Here is a 27,053-nt window from a genome sequence, read left to right as displayed (position 1 = left end):
AGCATCTGAGCGGAGTTTGACGCCACCAAATAATCGTCCCCGGCGCTCTCCATCCCCTCAGCGCCGTTTTTCCTCACCGTCGCCGGGAAACTAGCATCCGCGGCCAATGGAGCTGTGGTCGCCGGACGGCCTTTTCAAGAAATACCTCTGCCTGTTGTGATGCTCACAAACAAAGTGAATCTCTCAATTGACGGAATACCGACCATCGCGTTAGTTGATAGTGGGGCGACTGTGTCTGTGATGAGCCTCGTTTTCAAAAACCGTCTAGGCCACAAAGTTATGTTTTCTTGGAACGACGGTATTACCTTTCGTGGAGTAGGCGGCGAGTGGCTTCATCCCCTTGGTGTTTGTGCTGTGAGTGTTTCGTTGGCTGGGAAAGTGTTTGTGTCGGAATTCCTTGTTCATTCTTGTTGTTCGCACGATGTTATTCTTGCTATCGATGTTCTTGAACAGTGCGGCACATCCGTGGACTGTGGTTGTGGCGAAACATCATTGAGCAAGTTATTTATATCAGTACATTCCGAACAAAGCTCGGGTGGTGAAGACAGGGACACAAGCACAATCAGCGTTCTTGATGAAGTGATTGCGCCATCGTGGTGCCGACGCCCGTTCGTGTTTCTGCAACTAGCGCTGATGCTGATTGTGCTGACCTTGTAGTTAGGCCTCTCCGCATAAACTGTGCTAAAAAGATCTACTTGTGCCCTGCTCGGTCGTGTGCATGACGAGAGGAGTCGCCACATTGTGGGCACTGAACTGTTCCGCCACGCCGGTTGTCCTTCCTCACGGCATGAAAATCACTCTCTTCGTTAAAGCCGCTTGTAGCTCAATAGCGGCACTAACTACGGACGTCTCTACAGCTTGCTCTCCTTGCGGTAATCCCCATTCTGAAGAGCTAATGCTTGGCTTGATGAGCAAGGCTCTCGGTATATCGGAACGGCAAGCACTGGTACAGGTCCTTGCCAGGCATGAGGCTCCATTCGACTTCACGCATGGAGATGCACCTCTTCATTTACCGTCGTCCCGCGCTCGTCACAGAACAGATACCGGCTCAGCACACCCCATCCGCCAGAAGCCCTACCGATTGTCATCGTCCTAGCGCAAAGTTATTGCAGAGCAAGTCAAGGAGATGATGAACAAAGGTGTCGTTCAAGAGTCGTCTAGTCCATGGGCAGCCCCAGTAATCCTGGTCCGAAAAAAACATGGCTCCTGGAGATTCTGCGTGTATTACAGACATCTAAACGCAGAGACAAAGAAGGATGTCAATCCATTTCCGCGAATCGATGACGTCATTTATTGCTTACACGCTGCTTCTTACTTCTCAACACTTGATTTGCGATCGGGGTATTGGAAAATACCTATGGACCCTGCCGGCAAGGAAAAGACCGCTTTCGTGACTCCAGATGGCCTATTCGAATTTAATGCTATGCCTTTTGGTTTTTGCAATGCTCCTGCCACCTTTGAAAGATTCATGGACACAGTACTACGTGGACTAAAGTGGGAGATATGCATGTATTACCTCGATGATGTTGTAATCTTTGGCCGCACGTTTGAAGAGCATAACGAACGGCTCAGCCTCGTTATCGACTGCATTGAGATGGCTCGAGTGGTTCTAAACTCAAAAAAGTGCTGGTTCGGCGAACGTCAAACACTGGTCTTGGGACACTTAGTCGACAAGAATGGCGTCAGACCAGATCCTTGTAAGATTAAAGCGGTGAGCTCATTCAAGCCTCCGCAGTCAGTACGAGAACTCCGCTCATTCATTGGCCTATGTTCTTATTTTCGTCGTTTTGTTCCCCGGTTTGCCGACATCGTTCACCCGTTGACAAGTATTTTTGCGACAAAATGCATCCTTCAATTGGACACCAGAGTGTGACGCATCATTCTTTTAACTGAAGTTTATACTAACGTCAGCACCCCTCTTCCGTCACTTCGATCCATCTTGCCCTACTGCAGTTCATACTGATGCTAGTGGAATCGGGATAGGAGTGGTGCTTGTACAACGTCACAGTGGCGCAGAACATGTTGTCGAATATGCCAGCCGTTGCTTGAACAAATCTGAACGCCATTATACGGTTACGGAACAGGAATGCCTGGCAGCCGTTTTCGCCATACAAAAGTTTCGGTGTTATCTTTACGGTAGACCCTTCAAGATTATCACTGACCATCATTCTTTATGCTGGCTGGTCGGTTAGAGTGAACCCCCTGGTCGCCTCGCACGTTGGGCGCCGCGCCTCCAGGAATACGACCTTGTGGTATCGTACAAGAGCGGCCGTCGTCACGCTTAAGCAGACTTTCTCTCTCGGATTCCTCTTGCGACTACCGACTGCGATGCTGAGAATTTTGACGACTTACTCGCTGCTGTTACTTCTACGTTCCCTGACGCGGCAGGCTTTCAGCGAGAACAACGGAATGATGGTACCCTCGATCAGCTTTTCGTCGCCGCCCGTACTTCTAAAGGCAGCGGTCGCTTTACTGTCCGTGTTAAATTGCTCTACAAAACTAATTACTCCGGGCACGGAGCACGTTTTCTGCTTGTTGTCCCCAAGATTCTCCGCTCCGACGTTCTACGCGCCATGCATGATGATGTGACATCCGGCCATTTCGGCTTCGTACGAACGCTACACCGCACGCAGGAGCGCTTTTACTGGCCCAAGATGTACGAAACAACAAGCGCTATGTCGCTAGTTGTGAAACGTGCCAACGTCACAAGCGACCGAGCACCGCAACCCCGGGTCCCCCTCGGCCATTGACACCGCCCTGTACACCGTTCGAGCAAGTAGGCATTGACCTTTTGGGTCCATTCCCGTTATCTAACAACAAGAACCGTTGGGTAATTGTCTGCGTAGACCATCTCACACGGTATGCAGGAACTGCAGCCATACCGTCTTTTACCGCTGCTTGCGTGGCGGTATTCCTGCTGCGTTCCGTGGTCCTTCGTCATGGCCAACTACGCGTCATTATCAGCGACCGTGGTCGCCAGTTCACTGCTGATGTCATTGAAGAGTTACTTCGTTTGTGCACTTCACAGTTCCGTCATTCCACGCTGTATCATCCACAGACAAATGGCCTCGTTCAAAGGACGAACAGAACGCCGACCAAAATGCTTGCCATGTACGTCTCCTACAATCATAAGAAATGAGACGACATGCTTCCATTCATCACTTACGCGTACAACACGGCGAAACACGATATCACGAACTATACCCCATTTCATCTCCTATATGCAAGGTTACCGCGAAGCCCTCTGGACACTTTCTTACCCTTCGTACTGCACAGTGACGATTCTGTATCGAAGACTTTGTGTCTCGCCGAAGAAGCCCGTCGAATAGCCCGTCTTCGTACTCTGGCCTCGCAAAGTCGTTCGAAAGAGCGATACGAAGACCGTCACGTACAAGTAACAATGGAAGAAGGTGACTTGGTCCTTCTTTGGACACCGCAACGCAAGCGAGGGTTGTGTCAAAAGTTCTTGTCACAATATTCAGGCTCATTTGTAGTTGTGGACTGCCTGAGCGAACTCACCTACGTCATAGCTCACCTCCTGTGCAATGGTCGGCAATCAATCAGAATTCAGCTGGTTCATATTGCTCGCCTGAAGCCTTTCTACCCTGCTTGTTCATCCTGACTTGCCCCACGGGCTTCGTCTGCTTGCGGGGAGATGTAACGGATACGAAAGGCGCGGACAAGAAGACAGAAGGGAAGACGAAGAGACGAGGAGTTTGAGAGGCTGGGCTGCGCTACGATCACGCTACGATCATCGTCCATCTCCTGTAAATAAAACCATTTCTTCGCAAGTCTTCGCAACGATATATATATATATATATATATATATATATATATATATATATATATATATATATATAAAGATACAGTAGAATCTCGATAAACGGACATCGGTTAAACGGAATCAACGCTTAAACGTAACAAACGCCTCGCAGTTGGTTGGTTTTGTATTAAGGCAACGTAAAAAAAATCCCGTTAATCGGAACTCGAATTTTCAGACCACCGTATAAACGGAACCGAAAATAGACTCGAAACCGCAATTTGAAGTTCACGCAGAGCCCCATCGCGGTACGCATCACTGTCTGCCCACTTCTTTCTGTAACCTGTAACCGCATCGCTTGCTTTCTGTCATGGTGCGCTTGCTGTTGTTAGGCTTAAGCCTTACAGCCGCTGTTTAGCGTCGTCTGCGACATTTCGTCGCGAAATCAGCACCTGATGGCAGCGCAGAAGCGACCTCACAATGCCCTTAAGTTGGAAAGGAAGATGGAGATAATCAACGACTTCGAGAGTGGTAGCTTCACAAAAACAGCGCTTGCGACGAAGCACGCCGTCCCCAAGAGCAGCCTCACGAGGATACTTCGGGACAAGGATAAGCTGCGGCAGGCTTTCGAGACGTCACGCTTTGGCCCTCAAAGAAAACGACTGCGGGTGGCCAACCACGAAGGTCTGGAGAAGTGCCTGGTGGTTTGGCTGCGGAGAGCCCGCAGTGAAAACATTCCGATCAGTGGTCCACTCATTCGCACGAAAGCAGAATAATTTGTTTTGCAGTTCGGCGTCGAAGGTTTCTCGTGCAGCGAAGGATGGTTGACGAGATGTAAAGATCGGAATGGCATAGTGTGTCATGCCGTTTCAGGGGAGGCTGCCGCTGCAGACACGACGGCATGACGGACACGACGGACCAAGCAGTCTGGGACGGATTGTAAAATCCTGAACCTTCTCTCTCTAAACGAAACTCCTGATAAACGGAACATATTTTCCCGGTCCCGTGAGGTTCCGTTTAACGAGAGTCCACTGTACATATATATATATATATATATATATATATATATATATATATATATATATACATACATACATATACATACATACATACATATTGCCGAAACATATAAAACCCCAACATTCTTAGCCTTGTCGTGATTGGCGTAACAGCAGCAGGGCCTTCGTCACTCCTAGTTCGTCGCCGGTTGTCATCCAGTCCATTGATTACACGTCAGCTTCATTTTTTCATCTTATCGTTTAATTTCGCATCCAGACCGCATTAAATGTTTCATTGCTGCTACACGTATGATTTATGATTTGAATTGCTCAATCTTGTCTTTGCTTGTGCGCTATAGCGCCAAGTTCATATTTTTGTGCCAGAGGCACAATCAAACTACAATACTGTAGTTTTTCATCGGCCGTCATTTTACCCTTCGTGTATATATTTTTTTCCCATTGTCCCACGTTGCGTCTCGTCAAATTCAATTTGTCTGTACCTGTTCGCGTAAGTAATGACGTCGCTTTTTACCATGCGGTGTCATAGAACCGGCAAGGAAGAGAGCGTGCTAAGTGTTCCCATGGTGATGACTCTCTGCGCGCAATAGGAAATTAAGTCGCCCGATCTCATATTCTGATGTAGGCCAGATGGTGAAACAACCGATAATGAACAGCGTAAGCTTGTTTTACCCCGATTCTCGGAGACTTGTGCAGGACTAGGGAGGCAGACCTAGTAACATAAGGGAATGAAAAAAAAGATGTGGCTCTATCATTAGGTATGGATCAGTCGGGATACAAGTGATGATGAGTGAGCCTTGATGATACCAATGAAAAGTGCCCGCGACCGTGAAATACTGTTAAGAAGCTGACTATTTTAATTCGGCAAAGTCTCAGACATTGCAGCTGCAACTAACTTCAAATAAAGAAACAAATGAAAAAGAAAGAAACAAGGAAATAAATAGAGAAAGAATTAAAGAAATGTAAAAACAAGACAGTCGTGGCACGACATTCTTTGTTTACGATGGATGACCGGCACAGCTTGCGAGCAAACAAAGTAAGATGTCAGGATACAAAATATGCGCATCGCACCTGCTGGAACCAGGCGTATTCGACAAGCATGATCAAATAGTTTTGCCATTTTATCTGACTTTGTGGTCAACAAGCAGAAAGGTTGCGCTGAATTTTATTTCTTGTTTTCTCTTTAGCCAGCGAAAAATATTTTGTTGTATCGTTTTCTTTTTGGGGGGGGGGGGATTTCGTTTACAGCTACAGTATTGCGATAGCAGTTCCTGCTGATAGCACCTGCTTATATAGCGGGAGGGAACGAGCACAAGTACGGAAGTTTCTTTATACTAACTTTTCGTCAGGGGCACAGCCTTTGTGGAAGTATACGGCGTCTGACGAAGGAAACGTTATCGAAGACGTTTTTTCGTACGTGTGCCAATTATTTCCTTCTGGTACATGAAAACAGGATCCAGAGCAATTTTTTCGTTGTTTATGGCATATGGCATCGAATATAACCCAATGCCATGTACCATAAGAAAAATGGCACATGGTAGATATATGGCAGCAATTCAAAAAGGACATTATCGTTGAAACGATCACTTGCGAGCGGTAATGGCGGACATTACCCGCCATGGTGCCTCCTGTGGTTGCTGCGAAGCAATACTTTTGCTCTAGCCTTCCTTGTGTATTGAGGCGCTTGACCACGGCTGTGACTCCTAATGTGCAGCTCTCTTTTTCCCTGCACGTAGGTGGCTTCCGAACACGCCTAAGAAGATTGCTTTTTCTCCACCTCTTCAGTAGCTTCCAGTGATTTGTAGATGTCATTGAACACAGCCTGAGGCATTTATGAAAGGAGGGTAGCAGAGTTGAGTTGCAGGCATTTCAGTTGCATTATTAAAATTTATTTGACTCACTAACTCATTAACATATTAAATGAATGAATGAGCGAATAAATTAGATTACCACTAAACCAGTCAAACATGCTTGGAGCCACATGGGATGTGAGTGTATCTGCGGTATTGTAGCTGTGCATAAATCAGTCCGTAGACAGTTTTTGCCTTTGTACTGTAATTGGCATAAAACATTGTAGCTGTTTACCGGAGTGGGTGATTTATTTTTCTCTTCATGCAGTAATAACATAATGCGTGAGTATAAAAAACCGCTATGTCAGAGCGTATGCAGTGCTGCTCATGTTCCCATGCTCCAGACGACTAGATATTTTTCGCAAGACAACACTTTTGCTGTGTTTTCACATTTTTTTTTGCCTTTATGACTCGCGTTCTTGATGTGGGATTACTGAAGCTGTGCGTCTGTTTACTTTCTTGCACCAATTTACTTCAAGCCTACAGTGGAAGCTAGGGAGGGGCAACAAGCCGGCCCTATTCCCACATAATTCTATATCACGCTCTCCAAAAGCTACCCGATGCATGACAGGCAATCAGTGTGAGCAGCAGTAAGATTTGAATAAAAAAATGCATGCCGAAAGAAAAGAAAAGACTTATTTTGTTCCGAGTAAATTTGATCGTTCATATTTTTGTTCTCTTGAGAAAAAGATGGCTGTCCCATAATAAGCAATAGCACAAAATATGGTGGCCAGCGCATTATTGTTATGGTAATTACTAAGCAGCCGGAGCTATCTTATTGCTTTCGTGAGCAAAGTGTAATGGGAAAACATAAAATACAATAAAAACAACCTACTTCCAGCTCAATAATCATTATTTTATCACTGCGGTAGCCGCCATATACTGAGCAACATACATTGCAAAAAAGCTGTAGCTTGGAACATTTCTGAGAGGTCTATATTGTGCTTATACATATATAATCTTTGAGAAGACTCGGTGAAGTTTGCCAGCTGCGCTTCAGCTGCATCTTCTTTCACATATTTCTAAAACAATGGCACGTAACACCTTCTTTAATGTGTGCTTGAGTTACAACCTACACCTGCAAAGTTTTAATCGAAGAAGAAAGAAAATAGATACCTGACAGACTATGTGAGAACAATAGTGGGCTTTCGGTCAAATGATCAAGTATCAGCTGGGCTCGCCTACGTGCAAGCCGTAGCGCAAGTCTTGTTTTCAGTGCAGTAACACTAAATGCACGAACCCACAAGCGCATTAACGCAAAAGTTATTTACAGTGTCTTCTCATTGAGGCCCGTTTTCTGCGGGAATGCTGTAAGCGCTTTTGTGGAACGCAGTTGAGATTCTGAACATGTTAGAATGCGAGCTCATGGTGGCTCATAAAGGCGAAGTTATATGGCGCCGAGTAACACGGTCGAGTGCCACGCGCGTGCGCGGTCGAACCTGCTCGTCCAAGGGCAGGCCGGGTACTCCAAACAAATGGCACCGAAAGGCGTGCTCCTACTTCAGTGCCAAAACACCAAAGTGACCGCCACAACCACATGCGATTAACCGTTACACTATACATGTGTTTTTTGTTTACAAGACATTGCATTTTCCCTATGAAATGCCTGAATAAAGTGCACGGTTTCACTTTCCACTCACACGGAACAAACACGTGTTTCAGCACTGCTCATGCATTTACGGAAAGTTTCGCTGTATATAGATTGCAAAAGGGCACGTTGGATCTGCTGCATTTTTTTAGTCCGTACAGCCTTTTTTTATAAATAATGGGCGCGGCGTTCGTTGTGTTGTCGCAAACGAGCTGATACGCCCGGTGGACAGATGTTGCCGCCAATAACGTGAGCTTCGGAAGAGTAATAATTAAAAAAATTCATTCCCTTATTTTTAGTGTCCTGGGGGCAGTTGTCTTAACAATAGGGTTGGAGGCAGACACATTTTAATGCGCACCCATATTGTGTAAATCTTGAAAATCGCATTTTATTCGATATAAACATAATCGAATTCCAAAGGTAAATCGAGGCAATATCGAGACCGAGTGCATTCCGCTGACCCTCAGGTGTCAACCTGACGAAGCGACAACCGCAGCTCCCGTCGAGAGCACCGCCCATCGGCACAACGAATGAGACGACCAAATGCAAAAAAAGCACGTCAAAAAAGAGAAAACACCAGGAACCACATCTTTCTCTACACGCAATGCCGTAATTTAGTTTCATTATTCGTAGGCTCCAAAGACAGAGCCAAGTATGGAAAATGTATTTAATTTTCCGTCGGCCAAGAGAAACACGGCGACGCTATTTGCCAGATACCGAAACTAGCCGACTGCGTCACCGCCACGTAACGAACAGCGGATAAAGTATGAATGATAGCGATGTCGCGGCAAATCCGTACCCGGCAAACAGCCACACATGCTTAGGCGCCAGGCGAAGTGTCCCAAAACAGTAGCTGCCTCAACTGGCCGAGACGTTCAATCTGAAACTTCCTCACGCTTGTCGTCACGGGGTGTTTTCGTCTGATATTACAGCGGGGCCGCCTTTTCTGCACTCGCGACGCGCTCGGTTTCGTTAATGCCTGGATTTACCGTTAGAATTCCATAATAATTATCTCTAATCAGGTGCGACCTTCAACATTAAAAAAATGTTTCATTAAAATGCGAGCGTCTTCAAATTCGCAACGTAAAAAAAGGCCCCTAAGACACTAATAGAAAAAAAAATAATTCATAATTTTTTTGTGCACTAGTACTCCCAAGCTCACGTTATTAGACCAAGGTATGTTCAGCTCACTTGGGAACTCTTTTGCAAAAATGTCACATTCAATGCGCTTATAGACTTTTTATAAAAATTCTTTGGTCTAAAAACACACTATGCAGACCTTCAAGGTGTGTAAAGGCCGCCTATAACGCTATAAAAAATTGCGTGACCGATAATGAAATCGAACCACTGCCTGCCAACGCTCTAACCATGAGGACACGATTGCACGAAGGACAATATATAATATTCCATTGGTTGCCCACTCACTATCGGATCCGTGGAAATGATCAAGCGAACGCCGCTGCCCAGTCTGCCCAGCACTGCGCCAATTGCGTTTCCATTTCTTCTTCGAGAACTGACGCAGCCTAAAAAATTTGTTCGCGTGCGTGTACCCTAACATTGGATCAATGGAATTCATACGACTGTACAAGTGCACGCCTTCGTACCATGAAGCGTAATTAACAGCTTCGTATTCTGTCCGGTATTCCACGACGTGTCTGCAACATTTTGTTTCGCCTATGGCTTTGAGTAGCATTTTCAAACGCGTACTCATTCACAATTTCAATGGCCAGGCGCCCACTGCACGACTTCTGCGGGTGCTGCGAAATTATCAGACATCATCTTCACGGGTGCCCTTGTTTCAACCCGCAACGAGCAGTGCAGCGCGCGCAGCCACTCTAGACCACCTGTGCGAGCACCCACTCGCGGAAGGTAATGTGGCCTACACGGATGTCAGCGTGATTCGCTATAAAGGCGCTGGTGCATTACTGAAGAGATACCGGACAATGTGTCAAATTGTGACTGTGCACTCTGCGACGTTGAATGTATTGACGGGACCTGACTGTGTGCATGCATGTGGCGTCATCACAGTGCTTGGGACAGCTCCAGTAGGGATAGTTGTACATTGATTATACAGCGAAATTGTCTATAGCTAGGATCTGAAAAAAAAGAATGTCTCCCCCTAGTTGTTGACAAAAACAAGTCATCATGCGCACTGATCCTGGTGATACTGCAGAAAGGGCCCAAGCCTAATGTCACATACCTCTGCGGGCTCGGAGACCTGTAACTGGTTCTTGAACTAACCTGGTTACACGTGGGACCCAAAGAGGTCCCAGGCACAAGCGCAAGAACAGATGCTTTACAGTGAAGCTGTATCTGACTCAGTTCTGATGAAAAATATGTCCGTACATGGCAAAGAGTCATGTAGAATGAAAAAGAAATGCATATATAGTCGTCCAACGGTTTCCGCGTGATGTTATCAGTCGTGGCCGTCGCTATGAATGTTATAATCTTATCGACCATGTTATGACGCATAACCTTCATGACCACATATTAAAAGTGGGCTGGCGGCGCTTCTTCGCTCCCATTGAATGGTCGAAAATATAATAAAACCCAACAGTGTACCCACCAATCGTCAACGTTTACGTCGACCTAGCACGCCCGGACGGCAATTCCATTGTATCCTTCCTATTGGAACGGTTTGGAATTGAGGGATACGCGGACGTCAATGTGCCGGCCATGCGTCACCGGTAGTGTATAGATTTAACCTTTAGCAAAAACGCGTATAGCATAGCAGGACAACTGATCGCGGTGTACCACAGCGACCACAAAGCTATGGTGACTGTGGTAACGAATGAGACAAAGTCGATAAAAACCGCGACGTTACGTGTGGGTGTCTTCATTCAATCAATATAGCAGTTACCATATAAATCAATATAGTTGTCAATATAGTCATCCTAATAAAAAGATTCGCTGGCTATCCTTCAGAGAGTAGAACGGCACTGAATTTTTCTTTTCTTTATCCTTGATTTTTTTCATGCCCCTTTTCTCCTTCTCCAGTACAGGGTAGCCAATCGGAGAAATTCTCTGGTTCAACTTGCTGCCTTTCCTTCGCATATGTCTACCACTCTCTCACATGATTGCAAGCCTGCTTCTCTAATTGCCTGACTCGCTCTTTGAAAGGTCTGGCGTTTGCGTCGCGTTTCTCGCAGTATTCCTTAATGACATCTGGCGCTTTGAGATGCGGTGTTAGACCACGCTGCCTTCCTGATCAGCCCACATATTGCAGACTGCTTGATTTTCGGGATCGATCCGCGACTGATACCCACGAATTAGCTGCAGTATACCTACAACGATATTGCGAAAAACAGAGAAAGGACAAAGCACGCAACGCTAACGCAGTAGTCACACAGAGACAGATTGCGTGTGCCTGGTTCAGCTCTTGAAATACTCCAAGCAAAAAACAAAGGACATTTTTTTCGCATTTAATTGTACACTATTATCAGCGACACACTCTCAATGTCCCGGATGACGAGAACGTTACACCGATAATTTCAGCCAACGTGTTTTCCTTTCGCGGCTGGCGCGTTCTGGAGAATGCGCTCAGAAAGTAAACCAATTACACATAGTCGCCAGCAGCGCGTCAGGAGATCAATGCGGATGGGCGTATATACGAATGATACAGCAGCATGTGCGACACCGTAGTCTGACACGTCTGTTCTCGCTGACTCCTCTTGAGGCATACAAGCGCTTTAGACTACATTGGGAGCACGAACGACAAATTATACTCAAGCCGTCATTGCGCCCTCCCCCCCCCCCCCAAGCTAAGCCCCACATCGAAAAAAGAAATAAGAAAAGCAGCTTGACACACTTCACAAGCGCAAAAAACAAGATGGCAACAGTAAAGGAAAAACAAAATACGGCGACAGCAGCAAGCATGGCAGACATGCAGACGACCACGATTCTACTACCGCATTTCTAGCCTCTGCTTCACTTGGTATCAAATGGCGATGCAAATTTTTCACTCGTTGCTGCTTTAGTCAGGGAGCAGAGCTGTTCACCAGCGTCTTGTGTTCGTAGTATCCGAAGCCTCAAGGTGGGACTTCCGAGTGTCAACACGCAAACGCGTAATTTATGCACCCCTCGTAAGAAGTGCGAACTCGAGCCCCATACATTTATTTGCACATTTAATGATTTTATTGCACGTTTTATTCATTATTATTTTATTGAAATCCCACACTTCCCCAGTTTAGGCCGCGAAGGATGTATCGTTGTGGGGTTCAACTGACGAACGAGCAGAACGGTGTCAACCAGCATCGCTTTTGCATTCTTTGTTTCCCCTCGTGCGCTTTCGTTGCTGTCCTTCTACTCAGCTTCAGACTTCCCATGTAGACATCTAATAAATGCACCGAAAGACAGAAAGCGGCGACGAGACAAATAGGCAACGAGTGCAGATACAAAACGGAGCATTCTGTGTTTGTCCGCATGCCAGTGGAGGCGGTAGTTGTAGTTTCTCGAGCTCTTCCAAGCATTTCTCGAGAATTCGCTATGCGGAACTGGAAAAAGGAGCCGTCGCAGCAAGTAAACTACAAACAGTGCACTTTGGCGGACGGTTTTGGTCTTAGCGCTGCTTGCGCCAGGGGACATGCCACGCACGTGTTCTTGCTAATGTGCTACAAGCGCGTAATTATGCTTCTGTGTACCGGTAGTTTCGAATAAAAGCTCGCTTCCTTATTATACGCGGCGTATACATTTTGCAGTGGTGTATTATAACTGTTGTTTAGTTTTCCCACTTGCACTTTATTTAACTTGCCTAAAAGATATGGAAATAATAATCCTAACACTAAGGAATAAATAGAAGGTGTAAAAGAAACATCGTGTGACAAATTAGAGAACAGTCTACGAGCAAAAAAAACGCCTTGTTTCACTCGGCGTGTGATCAATGTGCGCATTGTTCAGAAAGCTCGTTGCGCATATGATGTTGGCCAACAGAAGCCCTGAGTCAAGCAGTGTACCTTGATGGAGTGGCATTTTGCAGGTCTACTTTTGACAGTGAAAATAAGAATGCAATTTTATAACGAACTTCATGAGTTGTATAGGTTTCTTTTGCTATAATATCAAAATCTTTTGTGTTCCTGATCATATGTTTCAGGTCTGCTATTATAGGCTAGACTACAACTGCACTAGGATTGGTCATTAATTTTTACTGGTCATTGAGTTGGACTGACTTCCTTCTCGTTGTTTATTTTCAGCAGTTAGAGGCAATGTGCTCTCGCACTGCTGCTGAAACCAATCTGTATATAATGTACTCGACCAGCATAAACGATCACGTCGGGCAGTCTTGAAATACTTCACAACAGCGTTCTCTCGTTCATTGTTGTCGTTCAGAATAAACTCGCAATTTTATGTTATGCACGTTACACCATATTACATCATGGGAAACAATCGCTTAGGGTTCCTTGCAAACTGATGGGATATATATAGACTGAAGAGTATATTAGAATTCTACAGCTGTTACATGCAGTTTTCACTATTTAACAGGACAAGAAAATCCACCTTTCGCAGGACAAAACACTCAATCGCTGTACACGTAATGACGTCACGCAGACATCGAACAAATGGCTTCGGGATGTCATACATAGTTGTGATAAGAGTTTTATGTGCCATCGCTATGAAATTTTTTCTTCATTTCTCCTCTTTTGCTCGAGTTAGAACAATTTCAGGTATTCTCCGAGGCAATACCTGCAATTGTTCACACAGGAAAGATTAGTTATAAATAGGTTAGAGACCGAGAGAAGGATAAATAAAAGTAGAAGGAAATGAATGAGTATGAATGAAACCAGGACTCTGAGCCCCCTTAACCATGAGAATGGTTGTCGTCCCTGCGTTGGAGGAATAAGGAAGAGAAGGAAAAGTTGAGAGAGTAAAGAGGAGCCGAGAGTTGATCTGCGCTTCAGTCAACGTCGTAACGTAGCCCTCTGTCAAAGACGGCTCAGTCCACTTTTCTTCACGAATCGCCGCGGTGCTTCTCGAGCCTTCTGCAGCTGTGATGTTCAAGACCATAGTCCCGGGGTTTTATCCAAACAGAAGGGTCTTTTGTCCAGTTAGCTTAAAGTGGTGCGGATGGCAGCGCATATTCATTTTTATATAAATGACCGACAACGCAAAATGTGGTGACCACACAACGGCAAAACAGCTTCTATGCTACTTCCAGGGCACAAAAATTGGCATGAATCTTCGGTATTCGCTATCGCGTAATTAAATGACAGAGGAAAAGGCGTCCAAACTTCTTCTTCGTTTTTTTTATATTTTATATTATGCAGAAATCTCTATACTGACTTTACGTATAGAAATTTTATCTATACCAAGTTTGCCTACGAGATATACTCCTCTATCTTGCTACTATGCGCTGCGGCAAGGAAAGTGATCGGGACAGACGTTTATGAAGGCTGACGGTGAGCCCAGGATGATTGGAGGCGTATATATGAGAGAAAGACCCATCAGTGCTGCAAGTAAACAGACGCGCTGCTAGGATACATGTGGTGCACTTACATCGCTCCTGCTATATTGACATGCGTACTTGTTTATACTTATCGGGTCATTATCGGTGAGTGCCTACAACCCTGCTCACCTCGCCTGCACTAAGAGAATAGTCAGAGGTGTCGATGCTGATCTTTCTCCCGCTGAAACACTAGAAAAATTGTCTGGGACTGGAGTAATTGCTGATTACAGATGCAATGGAGTGGTAGACAATAAGCGGGTCCCAACAGAATCGGTGATCGCAACTTTTGCTGGAACTTCCTGCCATTCAGAACTAGAGGTGTGGCCCCTTGTGTTGAGAGTTGAACTCCTGGCGTCGCGTCCGATTCAGTGCCGTAATTGCTGGCGATACGGCCGTAGTATGGCAGGGTGTAAATCAAGACAACGTTGTTGCGCGTGTGGGGAAGAACACGCTCAAAGTGATTGTAGTGCCCAAGAAGAGCGATGCTGTCTCTTTGATGGAAACCATCCGGCGAATTATTTAAACTGTTCTGTTAGAGCTCAAGAATTACAGGTGATTGAAATAATTGATCGACGACGCTGCTCTAGGATGGAGGCCATAAACATTGCGACAGAAAGGGCATCTGGCCATGCGGGGATAATAGGCAGGCAAAATCTTACCACGGACCGATCACTTACTGCAACTATAGAGGGCGCCGTGGAAAAGGCAGTTACAAAAGCTATGGAAAGGTTGGCAATGAGCCTTCGTGAATGTATCTCACAAGCCGTTTCTAGTAATTTATCTCATTTGATGCAAACTACCTGCCCAGCTCCTGTAACAACGCAAACAGTTGATCCTAAGCACCAAACTAACCATAAAAGTTCAGATGCCAATCGTTGCAATAATGATATTGAACTTTCAACTCCCTCTTCCACGGGCCCTACAATTTGTAATATGTATAATACAGATTTGGAGATGACAGAGGTGGAACAAAATGCTCGAGCATATAAAAGAACCATGTCTTCTATTAATGAAGACTCCTCCCGCGGTCCTCACTCAAAAGCTAAGAAAAGTCAGTCCAGTGTTGTGCTAAAGGAAAACATTCTACAGAAAGCAGTTTCGACTGCGGCACTCTCAAAAAACTAGGATCACTAAAAGTGCTTCGGTGGAACTGCCGCTCTTTATATTCTGCTTCAGTAGATTTAACTTGTCTAACTTCTCTAATTCTAATTCTCTAATTTAATTATGTTACAAGAAACGTGGCTAAATCCTGAGAAGTCTTTTCAAATGAGATTCTAAAAATCATTTCGATTAGACAGTCCCACAAGAGGTGGTGGATTAATTACATTTATCTCTTGTAAAATTTGCCATAAGGCTAAAATTTCCTTTCAACTTTCTACTTCAGAGTGTGAAATCCTAGCGATAGAGGTGGTTCTCCCGGGATGTTGTCCCTTTACCGTAGTTAATGCATATTTTCCATCTGGCGTACAGGACACTAGCACACTGGATAGTGTTATTAACTCTTCTAGACGTGACATTGTAATCACAGGTGATTTCAATTCTCACCATATCGCATGGGGTTTAAGAACAGATTTGTGCGGCACCTGATTGTGGAACTGGTCGTTCGACAATCGACTAACGTGTGTAAACTCCGGATCTATTACGTTTATGAGAGGCCGATCTTACTCTTCACTAGATCTTACAGTCTGTGACCCGAGTCCCTCCGTAACCTCTTGGTCGACTATTGATTGTTCGACAAACAGTGATCACCTTCCAATAGTATTTGACGTTGCACGTCCTGTAACAATTATGAGTGACCAGGTTCGAACTTTCATAAATTACAACATTAAAAAAATGCTTACGAAATGTTCTTTCATCTCTGTCTGACATGCCTACAGAACAAAAAACCACGATTATCTGTTCCGCTTAGGGAAGTTCTCAAAAAAAGGCTCAATTTGAGATGAGATTGAATAAAAGAACTTCTTACAGTCCCTGGTGGAATCAAGAATGCACTCGAGACTACAGAAAGAGAAAAGCTCCTTGGAAAAAAAAAATATTGCGCAACCAGAATCCCAAAAATTGGAGTGACTATAACTTTTTTCGAGTTGTCTTTAAACATACAGTTTCTTAAGCCAAAGATAAATTCGACTGTAAGAATTTTGATTTCTTGTCTAACAATAAAAATAAGCGTGCATTGTTCATTTTTCTCCGCGGTAGAAAAGTTCTTCCGCGTCAAATTAATATTGACTCTGTAATCTTAAGTAGCGATGAAATGAAACAATCACAAGAAGAAATCGCGAAGGGATTAGAAATTAGAGTTTCTTCTGTCTTGCCAAGTTGTTCTCGCTTACGAAGGGCATCAGATGATTTTACAGAAATCTCCATGTTAGAATTGGCTGAAATCGTGGAGCGACTTCCAGATTCAGCTACCGGCGTGGATGGGGTAACACCTACTATGATCAGAATTTTATTTAAGGAAGCTTGCGATGACCTTTTAGCTATTATAAATCACTCAATTCGGTTCTCATCGATTCCGTCTGCGTGGAAAATTGCTAAAGTCATCCCTATTCTTAAAAATCATGGGGAAGGATACACAATAGACAACATTAGGCCAATTGCGCTAACTTCAAATTTGTTTAAATTAATTGAAAGACTTCTATATGCCCGTAGGATTAAATTTATACAGAACAAATACTTGCTCAGCCCCGGCCAAATTGGATTCCGACCATCATGTTCAATTTGGCATGCTCACGTGGACTTAGAAAGTAGAATAAAATTAGCATGGCGACAGAGGCAAATAGGTCTTCTTGTGACACTAGGCATTTCCATAGCCTACTACAGTCTAGAACACTTAATTTTATTAGATATGTAGCGAAATCTACAGATTCCAAATTATTTTTAAACTGGATCGGTGAATTTTTAAATGGAAGAACATTTTACTGCTGTCTAAGAGGCGTTTCCTCGAGTATATATAATCACGAGGTGTTCCTCAAGGAGCTGTTACTTCACCATTACTATTTAATATTCTGATGTGCTCCATTCCTCTTCATCAAGATGTACAAATATACGTATACGCGGATGACATTACTTTCTTCGCATCAGACAGCGATATGCACTCTCTATATTATTGACAACAGAACTACCTCAACGCCAAAGAAAGCTGGTTAAACAAAATTCGCCTTCTACTTAACGTTATAAAATGGTCGATATTGATTTTCCCTGTTAACAATCCCGTTAACATATCGATATCCTATCGCCTCGAGACTATACCTCAAGTGGAGTCGCTGAAATATTTAGGTGTAATATATGACGGTTTCTTCAGCTGGCTCGGCCATATTGACCATATAGTTAAAAAAGGAGTGCGAGCAGTTGGTATGCTACGTAAGCTGTGCAAAAGTCGGTCCGGAATGCGTAGAGATCCACTTTTAATGATATACAAAATGTAAGTGGGGCCCATTTTAGAATTTGGATATGTTTTATTTTCCGGTGCTCCAGCTTACAAATTACGTCCCCTTGTTCTACTTGAGCAGGAAGCTCTACGACTGTGTTGCGGATTACAGAAATGTGTTGCCAATAACATACTTCACCAAGAAGTCAGGTTGCCCTCAATATTGTGTAGATTTCGGTTACTGACGGTGCAAACAGTCTTAAAATTGTATGAATCCCCTATTACAAGATTGCAATACATATTCATTTCCCGGCCTGCACTATTGGTCGGAGTACACTGGCATCGTTTTCATACACCACAGGTGCTGTTCGTACAAACATTGATCACTCCCTTAAATGTGCGTCTCTGGGAGGTACCGACTATTTGTGATGTGCAAGAGAACCTACAAATTACATTTGATGACATCTACCCAAATAACGCAAAACTTCTCTCTTATAATATATTAAACGGCTTATTACAGGACCATTTATTGAGTTTATCTATAAGTATGGTCATTGCGACAGACTCCTCACAGTGTGAAGAAAAATCTGGAATTGGCATTTTCTCTCCCGCTCTAGACTGGTCATTTGCAATCAGGATTCTGGACTTCTTTTCCGTACTTTTGGCTGAATTTCTAGCTGTAGTTATAGCCTTACGCAAACTAAATTCCTCAATATCGGCGGTAGTAATAATAACAGACTCTTTATCCTTATGTTCCTCGCTCACAGCAAATGGTGTCACTAACCTTTCACGTACATTTCATTTTCTAGTGCCTGCCCACATAAATTTAATTAGATTGCTTTGGGTGCCTGGAAATAAAGGATTAGTGATGAACGAAATGGCTGACAGTCTCGCGAGAGCGGCCCTGAATGGCCCTGTATTACCATTACTTCATACAATAGCTTACCTAACGACTACTAGATTCAGGAGATAAACAATTATTCGAGACTTTTTGAACCGAGCTGCAGCTAATCTTTCAGAATATCGATATCTCCTATTCCCTTGGCCCAATAATTCCTTTCACACTAGAGAAACTGAAGTCATATCTTTACCCGATTACGTTGTCGAATACCAAAATTAAACTTCTATCGTCACAGGGCCGGTCTGGTGCCCTCCCCTCTGTGCCCAGTCTGTGGAGAAGATAAAGCAATAGATCATGTTTTCATATTCTGCCACCGTTTTACCTGTTTAAGAAAAAATATTCTAGAATCAAGATTTACACAGCTTGTTTTAAGCTTTGAAATTATAAATATCCTTTCTCTAGGAGCCTCCTCTCTTGGAATGTGCCACAGGGATATTTGCTCAACCGTGGAGGAATTTATAATTGCTACAAAGAGACTGTCTTGAATTCTTAAGCATATTATTTTTGTTCATTTCCTCCAGTTGGCCTTACCAATTTTAGTATTTAATAAAGATTACCTAATTTCACCCAAACCATGGCCAATCCCCCATAGTGGGTGTGCGCCATCGCATAAGGAACGCCATACCATACCATACTCTGCGGAAGCCTGCCTTTCAGTACCTGGCACAAGACAGCTCGACGGACGAGATAGGGCATTTGAGCCTTGCTGTGTCAAAAAAAACTAATAAATCGGCAGCATGTTACACTCCTGTAACACGTGAAGGCTGGTGTACCCGCTGCAATGCATTAAGTTATCCGATCGGAGGGGTCAGACTTCTTGCATGACATAACGAGCTACAGTGTGAAATAAACGCATTGCGCTGTAGGTCAGCTTTCTCAACGACACGTCCGAGCACTATCTGAAGGTGCACTATAATGCACTGTCTGAAGGTTCTTTGTTTCTTTCTTTGTTTCTTTCTTTGCTTCTTTCTTTGTTTCTTTCTTTCTTTCTTCTCTTTTTCTTTTTGACACTTTCTTTTTCTCGTTCTTTCTTTGTAATGCATTTGTTATTTCGTTCCTTCTTTATTTTGTTATTAATTTCATCCCTTTTCTTATTCTTTCTTTCTTTTTATAGTTTCTTCTTTCATATTCAGCCATTGCATCTTTGCTTTCTTACGGGGGTATGAGCCATTCCTGATGTTCATATTTCCTTCCTTTCTTTCTTTTCTTTATTTCTTTCGTGCGTTCCTTCACATGCAGCCATTACATTTTTACTTGCTTACGAAGGTATGAGCCATTCCAGATTATGCTATCTTTTTCAGAGATGAGCCATTTGTGATGATGATATTTTTTGTAGCGCTCGTAAACTTTTTTGATCCACTCGACTTGATGATGATATTTTTTGAACCACTCGACGCGCCGCTTTTTTATTCGGGTATGATCCATTCCAACGAGCCACTTGATGATGATGAATCACATTTACTGGGCCCGAAATAAATTGGTGGTGCACGCAGGCGCCAGACGGGGTGGTTCCCTAGTTACGGGACCCATATGTTTCCAGCAGCTCTTAGTCCCTGTCCGTCAGTGCGAGCTGAATCGGTAGGGCGTGGCTGGATAACAAGGTCTCCCATCGCTCAAGGGGTTGGGGATTGGGAGTGTTGGTGGGAAGGGGAGGAGGGGGGGGTCTTGAGTTCTGTGCACTCTGCCAAGACGTGCGGCAGCGTGCCATTGTCTCTTCTGCAAAAAGGACAGAGCATATCGTATTCCGCACGGCACATACGGTTCATCAGTACGGGATGCGCAAGCGATTCCGCCTGCGCTCGACGCAGGATAGTCTGTTGTTGCCTGGTGAGTTTGGGGTGCGGTTCTGGCAATCTGCACCTTTCCTCTCGGTACATCCGGGTAATGTCCTGAACGCTGGTAACCGGGTGCGGCAGCTCTTCCGGCTCGTGCTCGGCCCGGATTGCCATTTCTCGGGCATGGTAGTCGGCGATGGTGTTGCCTGCTACTTGCGAGTGAACCGGGACCCGCACGAGCTTGTGAGGCTTGTGCTTGGCTAGAATGGCTCGAGTCGCGGAGGAGATTACCCCCCTGCGGAAGCTTCTGTAGGCTGTCTTTGAGTCGGTGACCACGGTGTCCACGCTCGGCTGCGCGAGTCCGAGGGCCGCGGCCCCTTCTTCGGCAACTGCGAGGTTTCTTGTCTTCAGGGACGTACTGACGATCAGCCTGTCTTTTGATGTAACCCGACCGCTGCACGGTCACTGTGTTTTCGGAGCGAGGCGTCCACGTAAAGGACTCTGGGGTTCTCTTCCAGCATCCGGGCTAGGGCTAGGCTTTATCCTTAATAACAATGTGACTATCCTCAGCATAATCAGAAGCGCTACACATTTTGTAATGCGCATTGTTGCAGATGGATATCTAATATAAAGCACTTTCAAATTCAATAAAAAATTCTTATTCGCCGTCATAAACTACGTTCGAACAAGTTCCAAACTATCTTCGAAAGACGCTGCTCTGATTCCTGAGATGATAAGCATGGCGTAGCATGTTTGTGGCGCAAACGTGGTATGAGTCTTGGTGCGCTTGCGCACATTCGTTCTTCCCTGTTAAAAACACAAACAAACAAAATAACACGCACCCAACCAGCCAATAAATCCAAGAAGCAAACGAGCAAAGAAACGGACAACGCTGCTGCTGCCTGAGGAAAATAGTTTAGTTTGGCTGAATCTAGAGGGAGTGAAAAATTATTTGCCATGCTCGGGCATGTTTTTCACGTCGGCTGTTGTAGTTCTCGATTTGGTGAATGGTCTGGTTAAGGACGTGCATGCACTTTCTTTTGGAGTGAAACGAACATGATGCGCAAAGCGAATGCAGTTGCTTGAATTCAATTGATCTTTTTCTGTTGTCTATAATTTCTCTTACAGTTTCGCACTGTGGGGTCCCTACATCGTAAAACTATTCCCATAAGCGTTTTTCCCTAACCACTAGCGTCAAATTTGCGTAACCGCCGACGAAAGCTTCGGGAGGTGACGCACAGCTCTGTTTGAACCACTGTGCGCAGTCCGTGGTGGACGCAGGAAAGCGGGGATCAGCGGCGAGGGGAGCAAGGAGAGGAGGCGCCATACCAGTAGCGCTATGCTAGTCGGCGCGTGGGAATGTGCGGAGATGCGCGTGGGGCTGCGCGCACATCGGTGACATACGTTGCAGCCATACGGCTGTGATTGCATCCCATGCTCGCGGCCACGGCGGCGTCCGTTCGCAGAAAAGTTCAGACAACAGCAACAGAGGCATTCATAGATCGGCTTTCGCCTATCGCAGTTTAGCTCAGCAAAGAGCCCACCGATATTTCTTTTCCAGATAGGACGTCAAGGGATCAATTCGAAAATGTGGGCGCAGGTATTTGCACACTTAGTGCTTATGGCGTAGGCACCATCGGATGTTCCGGCAGAGATTGCTGCACAGACACACTTGGATGCTTCTTTTAAATAAACGTTGACTCATATTGGACGAGCAGAGCAAAATCAAGTGGGAATTTAGAAACATATACCCACAAACGCTTGCGCGCCTACGTGAGTACTCACCCGCTGTGACACTGTTTGCCTAAGATGAATGCATTACAGCGAGCCAAAGTTTTATTGTCGCTCTTAGCTGTCCTTACAATTCTCCCATCATACGACACTCTTAAACGTCTCCACTCCATTTATTACAAATGTCGATGACATGCTCCGAACTATTCAGAGTTTGTTCTTCTTCAGAGAACATCGTTGGCATACGTTTGTACCATCCCTACGCTGAGTTCATTCTCGGTGCGACGTCCTTGAAGGCTGCGTGTACGAAAAGGGGTGTACGAGAAAGGAAGCTCTGTTGCGTACAACGTGAACGAGAGATACTTGCGAGGAGACGCGGTGGGCAGCATTCACTCCGGTAAGCGATAGTGGACTGCTAGATGCAGATAACGACGATAAATGGCTTTCTGGGAGGAAGTCGGATGGCTTCGTTGCTGTTGTTTAGATGTCGTTGCCAGAAATGGGCCAACGAAGCACACAGGAGTGCAGAGCCATACATCTCGGACATGGCTGAAGTTTCGCGCAATCTGAGTAGCAATAAAAATGAAAGAATTGATCTCGGAGAATGGACTGGCAACATCTCTCTTTGCGGCTGCAAGTAACTACGACTGAGAAAAAGATAATGCACGCCTATGTGTCGGATGGAAGCTATTGGGCCTTTACGTGTCGACTCGCTCGAACTATGAGACGCCTCTGGCGAGTCTGCACAAGGTTAGGACGTTAAGGCTGCGTCTGTTTTGGCTCGTAACAACAGGGGACAGCCGACTCAGGTAGCCATGTTATACATTCAGTATGTTTTCTTTTGTTTGATAGATAAAAAATGTGTAAGTAATAAGTGGTCTTTCTTTGATCACAAGGCGTCAACCTAATTATATATGCTATTTAGCGCTCAAAATTTTAGGACACAACATTCTTTCTGCTATAGTAGTCTCGATCTGCAGCTGTAATCCCACCTTCGATCTATCTATCTCTTTCCCTGATATGCCAGGCACCAAAACGCTGAGCTAATGCATGCATTGAGAAAATGTGTCAAACGTTTAAATGTACTGGACAAACATGGCTAAAGGGCCCCTGAAACGGTTCGAACAAATTTTGTAGATGCGTAGGGTACAGCTTCAGTAGAACATTCGGAGCATAATTTAGGTGAAGCGTTACGTAATTATGGAGCTACAAGCGATTACAAGTTACCCTCCTCCCTAGCCTAGCTTTTCCTCCTCAACTCTTTCGCCGAGCGATCAAGGCTAAGCTCCGCCTTTACTGGTTCGGCGTCACGATGCGACGTCACATCGTCCAATTCCGGCTGTTTTGGAGTCCGCCCCCACCCACGCGAAACCTCTCCACTAGCCACTTGGCCGTCGAGCCCAAGCGAGAGCTATCAAAGCAGCGTGCGTTGCCAGAATTCTGACGCAGCGCCGAATGTGTCTGGTATTCCGGTAACCACACACTAGCTGAACGTTTCGACGGTTCGGTGGAGGTATAAACTCAAGCTGATGGAGGAACTTTACCGTTGACGTACGTGAGCTGCCTGATCGTTCTCTACAGTCCAGCCACCCGTGGTGCAGAGCTTAACCAGCCAAACAAAGAGCTAATATTGCTCTAACCAAGTGTAAAACATTTTAAACATTTACAAAAACAACGTGTTAACGACTACACTCCTGCGAAAAATTTACACTAGCAGCAAAGAAGAATACATTTTGTTACTGCTACCGCGTGTGGTTGTGCTCTATGCCACCAGGTGGCTGCACCGTGCACATTTGCGCGTCTGTTCATCCCTTGAAACGACACGCAAGGGGACATGGCAAGGTCCTATCCCCTTGCGCTTCCATTTACCCTAATGCTGGGCTCGTGAAACTCTATTCCGTTAGTAATCTTCCGGTTTAAAGTGACAGCCGCAAACGCGCAAATCCTGGCGCCGTTTGGATAGCGGCAGTCCGATGCGCGACAGCCAGTCCGCTCGTCTGCTGCCTTGCAGAGGGACACGATGTCTCAGCTTGACATATTACCAGTCGCTATGTTTGCAGTTCACAACGCAACAAAGTCGAATCGTAGCGCTCGCGAAAAGACTGAGACCGACACTGACGGCGGAGCTGTCGTCAAAGACGGAGCACGTTGTAACACAAGCAGACGACACTTGCTGTGTGCCGAAAGTGCTTAAGTGTACTCAAAAATTGTTCTTGCGCATTCTCGTTTTGTTACTTTCTTTTTATAAACACAAATTACTAACATTCCAACTATTACGAACATCATTTGTTTACAATAAAGTTGGAAAAATTATCGATCACGCGCCGGGGTCAGCCAATAGGATAGCTCGCCCACTGACGTCATATGGGTGATATACGTCATATGGGTAGGGGTGGCTTAAAATTCCGCCGAGCAGTGTGCTGCGATTGGCAGCGATGTGCGTTTTGAAAACCTTATAATAAATTACGCGCTTTACGTGGAGCCCTTAGATGCGTCAATTAATGATCAGAAGGACCTACCCTAACTACTCAGTACGTCTGTAGAAAATAGTCAACATCGTTTCAGGGTCCCTTTAAAGCTAAAAACTGAAAGAAAACTGGCGCCAGAAACGCTAGTTTTAGCAGTGTTTTGTAAGCATTAAGATCATGGAGTTGATTTTCATTTCTTCATTCAACTCGTAAAAGTAAGTTTGATGAAGGTAACAAATTTTCTACTCCTTACTGCGGCATTCATCACCGCCGTGAGAAGTTTTCTTTTAAGTCCTGGTACCTTTCTCAGGCGAAATGTACACACGTCTCTTTGTTCACTTCGCAGCCGTCCTACCTCTGCAAGCCTTTATCGCTAACAATCAAGGAGCCAGCCGCCTTTGGCCAGAGAAGGCAGGAACAACAGAAAGGCAACTGGCACTATGCAAGCCGTAACGTAGTGGACGCTTACAAAATCGCAGAGACACAAGTCCCCCACTTACGTAGAGGTAGAAGGTATAAGCGCGCTGAAATTCGGAGCAAGTGCCGTCGGTAAACATGAGGTCACCGGGCGTGCCACTCTGGCGACGTGCGCGAGCACACGACCAGGGGATAAGCCTTATTGCTTACTTTCCCTTTTCATTTGCTCCACGCAAAGCCTCACTGTCCCGTGCGTACGTAAGCTTATGTGCGTCGCGTTCCCAGGTGGGTGTCCATGGCCAATCCATACGGCTGGCGTGATATTCTGCCCTAGACGGTCTGCCATTTTTCCGCCTGTTGCATAGCCCTACCCCCCCCCCCCCCCCCATATATTTCATGACCTAACCAATGCTTAGACATGGTAATTTTCAAGGTGGCATTCATGATCATGATCGGATATACACCTGACCCGTATTTGTAAAAAAGCTTTTTAGCTAAAAGTATTCGCAAGAGCAAGTTCAAGGCAATGTAGGAACAATGGCATTATTTGAGTGCGAGTATCTTTTTCGGTATTATTATGATGACCTTTAATCTCATCTAAGAGATTGTGGCGATGTTGCACACGTTTTGTCTTTCGAAGTTAAGGAAGAAAGTAAGCGCTAAAGAAAAGCCTTGTTCAAGTGTTCGCCCGCAGACATGAATAGTGTTTACGACGACCCATTGTACATTTGCAGCAATAGAAATTAATTTGTTCAATGGTGCACTGAAACATTCCGAGGCCTCATGTCTATGTACATACGGGCCATGGATGCATTTGCCGTTTACACTGAAGGTATAAAATACGTGCATTACGACCGTCATTAAAAAAAGACGTGGTTGTACCAGAAAGCTGGTACGTGTTTGGCACAGGGAAGCGTGCCCTTGTACTTTATGGTGTTCATGATGCGCAGTAAATTTTATGAACGAGATAGTCGTAAAATCTTCCACCCTGCCCGCAGTGCAATGTGTTCTGCAGTGTTTCGTTAGGTTGCTAAAGCTTTAGCTTCGCCGTTACACGTTTTAGTAACAAAGTAGGCTATAGCTTCATGCTCGTGCGCACTCTAAACCGGTTTGTTTGCCAGTGCGTTTGCTTACGTGCAACGAATCGGCGAAAAGCAGGCACGACGAAAGTGCTCATAAATTTATCGAACGTTCACTCTATGGATCCCTGGCAGAGCTCATATCGCTTGTAATGTGTTGTCTCGAAGGCACGGTACCGTAACTCTCAAGCGAAGTCATCAATTCTGCTATCGTTGTAACGCCCTGCTGCACCGTTTTATCGTTCTCTTTCAAAAAACTTATTTGCAAAGTGATTTTTTTTTTGCATCCTGGCCACTTGCTACTATAGTTTTGCATCCTGGAAGTTCTTATAGTCAGAGAAAGTGCGAGAGTTAGGGTGTTTGAGTAATGTACAGTGTTATGCTTGCCTTTTATGCGACTTACAAGCAAGTGTGAATGTTGATCACGTTTTATTAGAGTTGTGTCGGACTATTCCAGTTAAATAGGGAGACTGGGTCGAAAAACCAGACCCTGTTTCAGCAGTGTCAGAATGGCGGTGTAAGAATGATGGTGCCTATTTTGACATTACATAATGCGACCGACAGATGGCGAGAATCTGTTGCGATACGTTGACGGAAATGAAATTGCCATAATTTATAGGGATAAAGTCCAACACGCTGCTAGGGGGTTAAGCAGGAATTAT

The sequence above is a fragment of the Dermacentor variabilis genome, chromosome 2, assembly GCF_050947875.1.
Source record: "Dermacentor variabilis isolate Ectoservices chromosome 2, ASM5094787v1, whole genome shotgun sequence".
Lineage (NCBI taxonomy): Eukaryota > Metazoa > Arthropoda > Arachnida > Ixodida > Ixodidae > Dermacentor > Dermacentor variabilis.
Note: the sequence above shows the minus strand (reverse complement) of the source record.